General features: G+C 44.1%; 1 protein-coding gene across 2 annotated transcripts in view; it reads left to right on the top strand.

Moving 5' to 3' along the window:
• Pdss2 (decaprenyl diphosphate synthase subunit 2) overlaps positions 1–14219 on the top strand; it is a 248067-nt gene that overhangs the window by 226000 nt on the left and 7848 nt on the right. Inside the window, exon 8 of one of the 2 annotated variants that reach the window (XR_006064394.2) lies at positions 644–731. The exons of the other annotated variant lie outside the window; for it this stretch is intronic. The gene's annotated coding sequence lies outside the window, so the exon portion shown is untranslated. The remainder of the gene's footprint in view (positions 1–643; positions 732–14219) is intronic. 2 annotated transcript variants of the gene reach the window in all.

Below are 14219 nucleotides of genomic sequence, written 5' to 3'. Positions count from 1 at the left end.
CTAGACTGGAACTCACTCTGTAGACCAGGATGACATCAAACCCACAGGGCTCTGCCTGCCTCTGCCTCCTGAGTATTGAGATTAAAAGTGTGTGTCAACTCCTAGATATTATAATATTTTAATAATTCTTTGAGAATTCCATAATGCATACAATGTACTGTAATCATATTCAACACCTCTTAACTCTCCCTCAATTCCTTTCAGATCTAACACCCACTCCCCTAACCCTCCCTCCCAATTTAATTTCTTGGCTTTTGGTTGTTTTGTTTTGCCTTGTTTTTCTTTAACCCACTGAGTCCAGTTTGTTTTGCCCATATACTTGTATGTATGGCTATCCACTGAAACAGCCTTCCAGGGGCCACACCCTTAAAGAAAATTCACACACACACACACACACACACACACACACACACACACACACACACACGCACACACAGAGTCAGTAGTTAGTTCCTCAGCTAAGGATAGAGGTTCATGAGTCCTCCTCCCTCTATGCTGTACCATTGACTGGTTTAATCTTGTGCAGATTAACTGTGTTAGTTCACGAGTGCAATGATCCTGTTGTGTCCAGAAGACATGGTTTCACTTTGGTTCTCCCTGACCTCTGGTTCTTATACTTTTTCCACCCCCTCTTCCATGATAGACCTGATCCCTGGGGATGGAGTAAGATACAGATGTTCCATTGTGGTCAAGCACTCCATAGACACGTATTCTCTGCACTTGGACCAATGGTGAGCTGCTGCATTAAACACTCTCTGTTGCACAGAGAAGCTTCTCTGATGAAATCTGAGATCTGCACTAATCTATGGGTGTCGAAATACAAGTTTACAAAGCAGATGACATTATATCTCTTTAGCAAAATAATAGTATTAGGTTCACCCCAGAGCCAGATTTACAGCATGAGGCATTTCTTCCTATGGAGAAGAACTTTAATCCAATCAGAAAGCAGTTGGTTATCCCCATAACATTCATGCCTCTATTGCATCCATGGGCATTTCTTGCCAGCCGTTCCTTATTGGATAGCTCATAGTGTTCACAACTGAGTAACTATCGATAACTTTTGTCCCTGAGCAACCTACACAGCACCTTCTGGTACTATGAAAGCCAGCAAGCAGGAGGGACGCTTCTTGGTCAATGCCAACTCGATTTCTCCATGTTCTGTGACCGAAGTTTTTGGTGTCTTAAGCATAAGGTCTAACTATCAAGTTCTGGTGGGCAAATTAGAGCAATGGCAATGGCCTGTTGTTCCGGGGCCTCCAAGGTCCCTTGAACAACAGTTTGAGGGCAGGTATTCCACAACTAAAACTGGGCTTTTATTTGGCAACCTATGGCAAATTACCTTCTCTGTAGGGTAATGCCAATAAATTGTGTGCATGCATGTGTGTTAAAATAGTAGGTTTCCTGAGTTGGGTGTGGTAGCACATGCCTTTAATCCCAACACTCTGGAGGCAGAGGCAGGGGGATCCCTGTGAGTTTGAAGCCAGCCTGGTCTATAGAGTTCCAGGACAGCCAGGGCAGTTACACAGAGAAACCCTCTCTTAAAAAAAGAAAAGAAAGAGAGAAAGAAAGGAAGGAAGAAAAAAAGAAACAAAAAAATAGGTTTCCATATGACTTTTCAAGCATCCTTAGTGTCCGTTAACCCTCACTCCACCCCCTCCTCTGCCCTACCCTCCTCTTTCTCTCCACTTCAATGCCCCTCCCAGTTAATCCCCTTTTCTCCTTCATATCACCCTCTGTGTACTGTCCCCCTTCCATAAGATCTCCTCATCTATATGTGTAACCAAATGGTTACGTCTTCCCTTCCTTGTACCTCTTGGGTTGAAACAAAGCCCTAGCTGGGGAGATCTTTAGACTCGTAGTCTGGAAAGCTGTGGAAGAATGCCCTGCAGGCTAATGCTGTCCGTGAGTGTGCTGCTCTGTGGGATAGCTGCATTCAATTATTTCTCCCAGTTTGTGGCATTGGGAACCACCTGTGCACAGGGAGAGCCTGTGTGTCTTTATGTAGAGGGTAGAGCCTTCTGACCCCTAGGAGAGCTGGTTTGGGTCATTAAAATGGGTTTGAAGTAGATAAAAAGGGAGTACTTTTTCCTCCTCTTAAAAAAAAACAGTGGAGAGGAATGGATTTTCTGAAATTATGAGAGAGAAGAAAAGAGAGGCACTTCTGTATAGCTTTGAACGTGGTTTTAGGAAGTCAGAAGTCTTTGTCATTGGCAAACTCATACACTATTCATATAGTCTGGTTTTATGCAGAATTGAGGGGTTTTGAGCTATCAAGCTGTCTGGTCCATGAGAAAGCTGTAATCTCTGTAATTGGTGTATCTGAAGCCATCCCCCAGTGTTTTCTGTACAGCTCCTGCAAGCACACCAAGCCTCCCCCATTTCCATCCGACAGAGTATTGATCCTGGGTAATGTGCTTAGCCATCCTTTCTGCATAACCAGGGGGCTGGGCACCCTTGATTTTCAAGCAGAATTACTGAGGTAACAGTAGAGCTGGCAGGACCAGCAAACACAGTTGGTGGTGTGTGTGTCAAGTAGAGACTGGGCTAAGTAAATCCCTGTCCCTCAACCCTTGGCTTCCTAGCTCAGTGAAAGGACTGGACTGTTCGTGACAACATCATAAAGCCAGGCTCATCACAAAGGCTGCCTAGTACACAGCGCAATGGTGCCCCCTGAGGAAGTGCTCCCTGCCCTAGTCCTAAAACAAGTACGCTGACCTGTATTTTGGTTCACTCCTGACAAGATTTGTGTACACCTGTTTAGAGACAGCTGCAGCCTGTAGATTCAATACTCTACCCTTTCATCCTATCATATCTATATCCTATATTTCTATATCATATCCTCCTTTTTTCTTTTAGAAAGAGATTGACTGTGAACAATAACAATTTGTAACCAACAACCTAAACAAAGGCAAACATCCATAATCCATTTTTTTTTAAATGTGAGCGTAGTGTTCTAGGCTACTTCTTGCTGATAGGAGGCACTGGTAGTCTTATGGGGATCCTAAGAAATTCGAGATAATGGTCAAGTCCTGGGAAGACCGGCTATAACCTTTGTTGATAGGCACCATCTGTTCATGTTCAGGAGGTCTGGCTTGATCAAACCTGATCCACCTGGAACAAATCCACAGCTGCTTGCTTCCTGTGGAAATAAAAACAGAGCCTCCTTTCCAAAGCAACATATCCTTAGATCCAAATTTTGAAGTCAGAATGCCTTTAAAATATACATATTGGCTTAATTTAGCAGCCTTTACAATCAATGTCTTTCTACAATTAAAAATATCAAAAACAACACAATCCAGATTCTCTGTGGAATATCCATCTTTATGTGGCTTATTTTTTATACTACCTTTAAAGACTTTATTTTTTTAAACTATTTCTTTACATAACTGTCTATATTCATTTTCTTCTCTCTTCCAAGACTATGTACATTTTTACACACACTATAAACCATTTAAAGTCTTGTTCCATCTAAATCTGTCTTATTGTGAATCTATTGCTTTAAACTGCAGCATTACTAGGACTGAAATGGCAGCTTTGGCTGCTGGCTCCGCCCACCTCATTTTCCCAACATTGCTGTGGTACGTTTACCACCAGCTCTGGGAACCAGACTCACCGCCAAGTATGGGAAGCAGAGAGTCTATGTTTTCATCCAGCAGTGTGTAGCCCAGAAACGTGTGTGTGTGTGTGTGTGTGTGTGTGTGTGTGTGTGTGTGTGTGTATACACTAGCAAAAGCTAAATTTGTCATGATGCAGTACACTGTGCTGCTTGGAGATGGTGCCGCTGTGGCAGGAATCTGCAGCCATGCTGCCGGTCAAGCCCACATGCTACAAACCCGCCATAGAATAACTCAAGCCCGCAGGCTGTGGCTGGCCTGAGAGAGACAACTAGTCAGCTGTTTTTAGCTCCATTTTAGAACCTTTTTTTTTTTTTTTTTTTTTTAAGCTTTCTCAGGTTTTAGGTGGAAACTCTTGCCCCGCGTTTTGGTGCCATTTGTAGCTGTAGTTTTTCCTGTGTCCCACCCGGTCCGCAGCCGCTCAGACCCAAGTAAACACACAGAGGCTTATATTAATTAAAACTGCTCAGTCATTAGCTCAGGCTTCCCATTGACTAGCTCCTACATTAAACTCAGTCCACTTCTGTTAATCTATACATCACCACATGTTCCGTGGCTTTACCTGTGTGCCATTACATGCTGTTGCCTGGATGGCGGCCTGGCGTCTCCTGACTCCAGCCTTCCTCTTCCCAGAATTCTTATCTGCTTATCCCGCCTGGCTACTGGCCAATCAGTGTTTTATTAAACCAGTGTACAAAAGCGTTATCCCACGGCAGTAGAGTATGCATGTGCACAACCCAGAAGAGTTGGTTGTCTCCTTTTACTGTTTGGGTCTCCTTCCACTGTGTGGGTCCAGCAGTCAAACTCTGGTTATCAGGCATGGTAGCAAGTGCTTTTAACTACTAATATGTTTGCCAGCCATTAGCATAGGTTGACCTTGGAGGTACAATCCTGCTCCTCAGGTAGCTAGTATTAGGCCAGTCTGTAAGACCCAGTTTTGTTTTGTTTTGTTTTGTTTGTTTTGAAGGGGAGTGATAGCTTGACTGAGAATGTTCTCATAGGCTGGTGGGGATTTGAACACATGGCCCCAGTTGGTGGTGCTGTTTGGAGAGGTGGTGCGGCACTGTTGGAGGAGTCCACTGCTGGAGGGCACTGCACTGTGAGACTCCGTAAGCTGCCCCACCTCAGTTCATGCCTGTGTTTGCAGATGTGACTGTTAGCTTCCTGCCGTTCCTCCCTCGCCATCATGAACGCCCCTCTGGAACTGCAGGCCAAAACATACTTCCTTTTTACAAGTTCCACGCGTCATCATGTTCTATCACAGAAAAAGAAAAGCAACAAATACAGGTGTCCCTATATTAATGTTCGTGTTTGTAGTGTTGGAGAATGCCCTTGTGTTATTGACGTGGTTGCCTTGCCTCAGCCCCCAGTGCTGAGATTAGGGTATGCACTCCCATGCCTAGCTTAAACATCGTTTTTAAATTTAAGTTAACTTTCAAAGACAGCAGTGAGACCATCCACACCTGTATTTTGGACAGGACCATCTGGTAGTGCTTACAAAGTGTGCATTTGCCTTTTATATCTACAACATGGTCTTGGCTTAGATAAAGAATGTAGTTTTCAGAGATTCTGAGACTTTCTATGAGTCCCTGCCAAATCAAAGTTTTTGCTTTTACAATTATTTAAACCCAGGTGCACAGCTACACCATTAGCACTGATGAACGTTTCACTGGCTAACAATGGTGTTGTCCAGCATGTCAGAACCATTCCAATCTTGATGTTGTCCATTTGTAAGCTGTCTCTCTGGCAGTGTGACATCTTGAAAATTAAATTTCCATATGCATTCCCCCTTCATCTTCATTTAAGTAGCTCATAGAGCTGTGGTAAAGGAAAGAAAGCCAGTATTGAGTGCTGGCCGCATGGCGCTAGAGATGCTTTCATCTGCAGTACGAATGCACTGTCAAACATTTTCTAGTGTGCTCCTCTCATAGGTTCCAGTCCGTATTATCATGTTCTTTACCAAACCCTGACTTAGCCATGAAGGATTGACTTTCCAAAATTTAAACTTTAAAATCACTGCTATTTCTGAAGCTAAGAGTCAAATGTCCCCCCCCCCAAAAAAAAGGTATTCATTTAGTGCTTAAAGAGGCTTGCTGGCAATCAGTTTGATCCCCGACTCACGTAAAGATGAATGAACCAGCTCCAAGAGTTGCCCTCTGACCTCCATATGTGTGCATGGTGCATGAGACTACACACAAGTCACACACAATAATGATAAATTTAAAATAAACAAAAGACGGAGTGTAGGCTAAGGATATATCTCAATTTGAAGAGTGCTTGCCTAGCATGCTGAAGCCCTGGGCTCAATTCCCTAGAAAGATGGCTTAGCAGTTAAGAGGACTGACTGCTCTTCCAGAGGACCTGGGTTCAATTCCCAGCACCTACTTGGTGGGTCACAACCATCTGTAATACCAGCCACAAGGGGTCAGACACCTTTCTCTGACCTCTGACGACACCAGGCATGCATGGGGTACACAAACATACATGCAGTCAAAACATCCATATACAGGAAAAATAAAATCTAAAAATAAAAGTAAAAGGTGTGGTGGTGCATGCCTATAATCTCAGCATTCAGGAGGTGAAGGCAGGAGGATCAAGAAGTTCAAGGTCATCCTCAGCTACTTTAGAGAATTCAGTGCCTGTTTCAAAAATGCAATTTTTAACAGAAGGACTACACACTCTCTCCCACGTTGAGGCACTCTCTGTGGCACTGGGGTGTGGGGCGAAAAGAGCAGCCCAGGTGACGGGAGTGATGCCTGGGGCCCAAGCCCCAGTTTGCCTCTCAGTCTTGAATGGCTTATGATTGGCTTGTCCATGGGCTGCTGCGTGCTCTTGGGATGCTGCGTGCTCTCGCTGTCCCTCTCCTGCTCTTGCACAGCCTTCGAATCACTGCCCATCACTGTGAAGTGTGGCTTTATCTCAATTTGTAGTTCTCGTTCAGTAGGCCATTTTACTCCCAACCCTGGGGATGAGAGCAGGTAGCAGCAGTGTAGCTCAGTGAAAAAGCGTGAGCTTGATATTTGCAAGGGCTTGGGCTCCGCTCTAAGAAAATGAACCTCTGCTGGGGACACCATGACAATGAAATGTCTGTCTTCCTAGCATCCGTGGCCCTCTATCTCATCATCACTGGAGTCTTGTCCCTGCTTGAAGGCATGAGTCAGCTGCTGTCACCTCTTGGGAGTCTTCACAGCCCTTCAATAGCTGGGAAGGACGTTCATGTGCATTCCCTGCATACGGAGCAGAGTGGGTGGACACCTGTGATGGTGCCCTGGGTGGAGACGGAAGGTGGAGGGAGCTTTTAGGAAGCGAACAAAGCTGGTGAGGGAGAGGCTTGCTGGGTGACCCACAGTCGCTTGTCTTGGGGTCTAATGTTATGTTCAGGATGGGAATGGGTGATCTTGGAGAGAGACAGATGCAGAAGCTAGACGAAAATGAATCCCGAGCTCACAGCTGCAGCCAAGGCCTCCTTGACAACCTGGGACTGGCTGGTTGAATGTACAGTGTCTCCTTTCAGGGTTGTGTTCCAAGTGTATATTTCAGTCTGTCTGTTTCCTTCCTTCCTTCCACAGTCTTATGTGGCCCACACTGGCCTTGGATTTGCTGTGTAGCTAAGGATGACCTTGAATTTCTGATCCTCGCGCGTCCCCGGGTGCTGGGGTTACAGGTGTGTGCCACCATTCCACCCGTAGTTTTACAGTTTTCACCTCGCTCCGCAGCTGCTCTTTCCTGTTTGTCTTCCGTTAAAAGCAGATTTATCATTTCAAATACTAGAGGCTACTTCTTGTTCTTGTTCAGCTTACAGACTCTAATTTATTTTTATTTTACTTTTTATATATTAGATATGTAAGTATTTTGCCAGCATATATGCATGTGTACCACATGTGTGTTCCTGGTGGTGTCCATGGAAGTCAGAAGAGGGTGTCAGATTCCCTGAACTGAAATGACCACCACTTGTGAGCCACCCCAGAGTGCTCTTAACCACTCAGCAGCACTCTCCAGTTCCTACTTAGTCTTTTTTTCTTTGTTTAGATTTACTTCTTACTGTTATTTATGTGTGCATGGTAGATCTCTGCTTGTACACACGTGCATGTGCGGGCAGGTGCCCACAGAGGCCGGAAGCAGACACTGGACCCCTGATAGTGTAAGAGGCAGTTGTGAGCTGCTTGACGTGGGTGCCGGGATCCAAACTCAGGTCCTCTGGGAGAGCAAGTGCTCTTAACCCTGAGCATCTCTCCAGCCCCTAATTCATTTATTGTTAGTCAGTTTGTCTGTTTGTTTGTTGAGCAGAAAACAGTAGGCACGGCTTTGTTTATGTGTTTACCCAAACTCAGAATTGTCTTCACTCGGCCTCCTGGGTGCTGGAACTAAGTACATGTCACCACGACTGTCTCGGACTTTACACTTTTAAATCCTGGTTTTTGTCATCAACCCCCAACTCCTCTCGACCATCAGTCAAGTCCTGTGGGATTCTAAAGTTGGGCCTTAGCGGCAGATTGTTTCTGAACATTTTCCTGTCTGGAACAATACTTTAAAGCCCTTACGAAGGACCCGAGAGATGACTCAGCAGTTAATACAGTCCACTGCTCTTGCAGAGGACCTAGGTGCTCTCCCAACACCTGGAACTCCAGTCACAGGGGTTCTGACACCCCCTTCTGGACTCTGTGGGTACCTGCACTCATGTGCACATTCTTCTTTTTTTTTTTAATTTTATTTATTATGTATACAGTGTTCTGTCTGCACATATCCCTGCAGGCCAGAAGAGGGCATCAGCTCCCACTAAAGATGGTTGTGAGTCACCACGTGGTTGCTGGAAATTGAACTCAGGACTTCTGGTAGGGCGGTCAGTGCTCTTAACCTCTTCTGAGCCATCTCTCCAGCCCCTCATGTGCACATTCTAACAAACACATGTATGTATACACAATTAACATACAATTAGTATACATACAATTAACAATACAAAATTTTCAAAGAGGCTCTGAGTCTCTTCCAAAACCTGGCCATGCTGTGCATCTCTAGTCTCGGGCCTGAACTCTACTCAGAACCCTCATGCTTTTTCCCCTCTGTCTGTCTGTTCATGGCATTAATAATTCTCTTAAACTCATTAGATGCCGTAACAAAACCATAATTGTTAAAGGCTTGTCAGCAGTGTTGGTAAGATGGCTCGCCAGGTAAAGCATTTGTTTCCCAGGCCTGGTGTCCTGAACTGGATCCTCTGGACCACGGTGGAAGGAGGAGAAAACCAACTCCTGAAAGTCATCCTCCGAACCTCCACACGGCTGTGACAAACGCGCACCCACATTCACCCCCCCACACACACACACACAGCAATAATAAATTAAAATGTCTAAAGCCACTTACAGCACCATGGCATGGTGGCACACACCAGTATTCTTAGGTGTGAGTTGTAGGAGGATTGCTGTAAAAACAAACAAACAAACAAACAAAAATCAGAAAGCCAGCACTCGGGGTTGGAAGAAGGAGTTCAGGGCCAGCCTTGTCTACCCAAAAAGGAAAAGAAAAAGGAGTGTTTTGGTTTGTGTTGGCTGTGTCCAGCGGACAATTTTGTCTTCGGTTTGTACAGCTGTGGCCCTCTCCTCTGCCAGGGCCTGCAAATCCGGGAGAGCCCAGTCACCACCTGGGGCTGTGTACAGAGCACGTGCCAGCCATGCCCCACAGGGAGGCGGGAGTGCTGCTGCTGAGCCCTGGCTTCTCAGCTCTTCCTCTCTGGGCCTGTTCCTGCTCATGACCCTAGATGGTGCTTCGCTGATCTGTTTGCACTGTACCTTCTCAGCTGTCACCTTGTGTCTGAGACTATAATGATGGTCACTTGGTTTGGTTTGGGCTTTGGTTTCTGACAGAGGGTCTCCTGTGTAGTGCAGCCTGGCCCACAGCTCACTTCATAGTACTACATACTCGGTACGTCCTCGGTAATAGAGTTATAGATGCAGTCCACCTTGCCTGGCTTTCCTCTAGCGTCAAGAGGACATGCTTTTTGTTTGTTTTCAAGATGCTCGTCACCTTTCTATCCAACTGTGTGGCCATAAGTAAGCAAAAAGTGTTCCTACTTTCTAATCAATAGGGTTATCATCACAGCCTGGAATTCCTGTCCCGGGAATCTGAGGCAGGAGAACCATAATTTCAGGGCTAGCCTGGACTACATAGAAAAACCTATGAAAAAATTCTCTGACCAGGGGTGGTGGCTTGCATGTATTTCCAGCCCTTGTAGGCTGAGGCGGGAGGATTGTTGCCAGGTCCAATCCAACTTGGGCTACAGATGAGACCCTGTCTGAAAAAGAAAGGAAAGGAAGGAAGGAAGGAAGGAAGGAAGGAAGGAAGGAAGGAAGGAAGGAAGGAAGGAAGGAAGGAAGGAAGGAAGGAAGGAAGGAAGGAAGGGGAAGGAAGGGAGGGAGGGAGGGAGGGAGGGAGGGAGGGAGGGAGGGAGGAAGGAAGGAAGGAAGGAAGGAAGGAAGGAAGGAAGGAAGGAAGGAAGGAAGGAAGGAAGGAAGGAAGGAAGGAAGGAAGGAAGGGTGGCTGGTTGTTTGGTTCTCTGTGGGCTCTTGTCTCCATCACTCGTCATCTCATCCCAGTATCCTCTGGTAACATGAGATAGGAGGTGGGGTGTTGTTTCCCTGATGTCCTTGAGCAGAATGGCTGCTGCCTCCACCTCTGTAACCAGGCACATCCCATGCCAGGAACCCCCCTTGGAGATTTTGAGGGATTTTTTTTTTTTTTTGCCTGTTTTTGAGACAAGGTCTCACTATATAACTCTGGCTGGCCTGGATCTTACTATGTAGCCCACACTGGCCTCAAATTCACAGAATCCACCTGCCTCTGCCTCCCAAGTGCTAGAGTTAGAGACGTGGGGGGGTCACCATAACCAGCAACTTCTTTAATGTTTTAAAAGAACTTGAACCCTAGCTTCCAAGAGCAGACAGGTCTCACATGAGCAGCATGTGTTGCTCAGGTGTTTAATAAATGTTAAGTAAGAATGCACTTCGTCTTTCCTGCTCTTCTCTTTCTGTACATGTCTTTAATTGGATCCTCTAGCAGGGGATTTGCTTAATTTATTTCAGGTGGACTACACTTCCACAGTTATAAGGTTGGCATCTAGATTTAATTATTTTAGTGCCCATAAGTGCTGTATCAGAGAAATAAACAGACTGACAAGCCACCTTTTTGTATTTATGTATGTGTGTTATATATGTGTGTGTATGTGTTATATATGTATGTGTGTGCTGTATATGTGTGTGTGTTTTATATATGTGTGTGTCTTGTATGTCCTGTGTCTGAAGTGGTTTTCAAATCGCCTTTTTGTGTGTGTGTGTTGTATGTGTGTGTTGTATGTGTGTGTGTGTTATATCTCCTATTTGTATCCTGTGTCAAGAGTGGTTTTAAGCCTTCAAACCAAAATGCTTTCTGTCCGTCAGCTTTGGCTTTGGCCGGTCAAAATATGCGTGAAGCCAGCAGTAAAGAAGTGGTTTTTGAATTTTAAAAATCTGCTTATTTGTTGTTATTGTGCCTGCGTATGTACATGATGTGTGGGCACCTGTGCCACAGTGTGGATATGGAGGTCAGAGGACAGCTTTGGTGAGTCTATTCTCTCCTTCTACCTTTGCCTCAGTCCTGAGGGTTGAACTCAGGTCCCCAGGCTCATACGGCAAACACCTTTTGAAGCCATCTTACCAGCACATGGGTATTATTGTGCTCTTACCAGGTGTCATATGGTATAATCCCAGGTGCCATCTCTGTAATCCCAGCCACTTGAAAGACTGGCAGAAGAATCATATGAACCGAAGAACTCTAGGCCAGCCTAGGCAATAGCAAAATTAATAAAACACAGTAACCCAAAATAAATGCCCCATGAAGTAAAGTGCACTCAAATTAGGATAATCCCTGGAGGGAGTTGAAAGGTTTTAACTTTGACATAGTAAGACTATATACAGTAAGAACAATTATCAAGTAAAGATTACATTCACAATGTACTGAATTCCAATTCATTTGTGTCTTGTAAATTTAAAGAAAATACTCCATAATCTATCCTATCTTAGTGAACCTAAAATTTTATACCTAATTTACTTTCTATCCTATCTAAGGAAAACTGCAGCTGTAACTATCTAGTCTTCAACTCCATCAAAGACCCCAGAAGGATATATTATTATTCAAGTAAACAAAAAGTGCATTGCAGACAACTTCCAAAAACTCTAGAATGACAGTGATACCTTGCTGCATGGAAAATCATCCAAAGTTCCTCTGTAAGATTTGGGCATCCATCTTCAGCCTACAGGCTCATAGGGTCTGGCAGACTCTTCAATGAAGCAGGAAATATCAAAGACCGTCCCACCTATATTGGCAAAGTTTGTCAATCACTTTCCTCTGTGTCCTGCAGAATGTCTGGCAGTTTCTTCTATGAAGCAGGAACCTTGAAGGACTGTTCTGCCTTGTTTTGGCAAAGTTCATCAGTCACTTTCCTGTGTGTCCTGCATGTCCTATCTGCACAACACATTGTCAGCATTCAAAGGCAAGAGCAGTTTCTTTGCCCGGTGGCTAATCTTGCCACAAGGAAAGCAAACTCCATAAGCAGTTTCTTCAGTGCCCATCATGTCTGAAGTAAATTGGTGCTGCCAGGAGCAGATAGATGTATCTCATTATCATGAAAAATCTTATGTTAACAAAACATTTGAAATGCCATATTTTATAGGTCTTTGAAGTGTTTGAAGACCATTTATCTATCTAAAATATACCTATTTAATCTAGAAAACATACCTAATGTGCTACAAGTTTGATTATTATAGATTAACTACTAACCTCATTTCTTATTCACACATTGCATTTTTTTTTTTTTTATTTTTTTGATTTTTCAAGACAGGGTTTCTCTGTGTAGCTTTGCGCCTTTCCTGGAACTCACTTGGTAGCCCAGGCTGGCCTCGAACTCACAGAGATCCGCCTGGCTCTGCCTCCCGAGTGCTGGGATTAAAGGCGTGCGCCGCCGCCACACATTGCATTTTTAAATCACCTGCATAAGCACAATAACCCAAACAAGAATAGAAATATATATACAGTGTAACAAAATTAACTTTAAATTTGTATCAGTATACAAAATCCTTTAAACAAGAGTAGAAACATACACACAATATGTTGTAACAAAAATTACCTTAAATCTGTATTAATATACCAAAATCCATGCCAATTCAAAATATCTGAGATTAATAGTTATCTTTTTATCCTATATTTCTATATTCCCCTAAATGATAAGAAATATCCATAACCCACCAAATAACCAAAAGCCTCCCACACCCCTCTTGGAAATGTGGATGTTGTGGTTTTCCAAATGCTTTCTGTTGTCTGTGGGCGAAGGCATCCCCAGGGATCCCTGAGAAAATTTTGAGGTAATGATCAAGTCCTGGGAAGACCAGCTATAATCTTTGTTGATAGATATCACCTGTCAAGATTCGGGAGGTCTTCCCTGATCAAATCTGATCCATCTCATTCTAGAAGGAATCCACAACCTCTCGTCTCCTATGGGAACAAAACTCCAAAGCATTTTTTATTTCCATTTGAAAAATACTCTTTTTTACTTCTTTTTTGAAGTTAAGATATCCCTAAGGTATCTAGACTGGTTCAGTTTTGCAGTCCTGTTCGTAATCCCATGTCTGTCAGCAGCTGTCTCTTGCCCATCAGCAATTAAAAAATTCAAAATTAACACAATACTATACAGGATCCAGACTCCCTGAATATTTCCCATCTCTACATGGCTTATTCATTTTTTGTTCTCTCTTTAAAGACTATTTTATAAACTATTTATTTTTTTTTTCTATGACTATATCCTTTTCCTTTGTTTCTTAAGCCTACATACATTGTAAAACACACTGTAACTGTTTAGAGGTTTTTTTCCATCTGGACCTCTTTTACTGCATATCTTTTAGCCTTTTTGACCATGTGAGCAAACCTTTAAACTGCTAATCTACACTTTGATTCTCCGTGAGCAGCTCTCAGCTGGCTCCGCCCCTTCTCAGGTCCTGAAAGCCAAGCCTAAAACCCAGGGCCCAGTCAGGTAGGTGACCAAGAACTGCATTCAGCCTTCCTAGAGCTCTAGAATGCCGATGCGTGCACTGCGGCAGGCATTTTTACTTATTTACTTAGTTTTTTTTGTCCTTACTTAATGTACTGGCTGCTCAAGGGCTTGCCAGCGGGCAGAAACTCTTAAAGGAGACATAGCCTCTTTTTTTTTTTTCTTTTTCCCCAGCTTTCTTAAGCCCTACATGGAAATCCGGGCCCTATGTTGGGTGCCAAAGTATTGTTGGTTGTTTTTGCTTTTTGGGGGGCCCCACCACCAAGCTCCCAATAAATCACACACAGAAGCTTAGTCTTAGTTATAAATTCCCAGCCTTAGCTTGACTTGTCCTGGCCAGCTTTCCTTAACTTAAATTAGCCCATCTGCCTTTTGCCTCCGGGCTTCTTCCTTTTCTTACATCTGTATATTTTACTTTCACTCTTACTCCATGTCTGGCTGGGTGGCTGGGTGGCTGGCCCCTGGAGTCCTCCTCATTCCTTTCTCGTTTCTTCTTCTTTTCTCCAGATTTCTCCTTCCATATATTCTCTCTGCCT

This window comes from Peromyscus maniculatus, chromosome 16, assembly GCF_049852395.1.
Source record: "Peromyscus maniculatus bairdii isolate BWxNUB_F1_BW_parent chromosome 16, HU_Pman_BW_mat_3.1, whole genome shotgun sequence".
Lineage (NCBI taxonomy): Eukaryota > Metazoa > Chordata > Mammalia > Rodentia > Cricetidae > Peromyscus > Peromyscus maniculatus.
The sequence above is the reverse complement of the archived record's forward strand: the minus strand, read 5'-3'. Positions and strand labels throughout refer to the sequence as shown.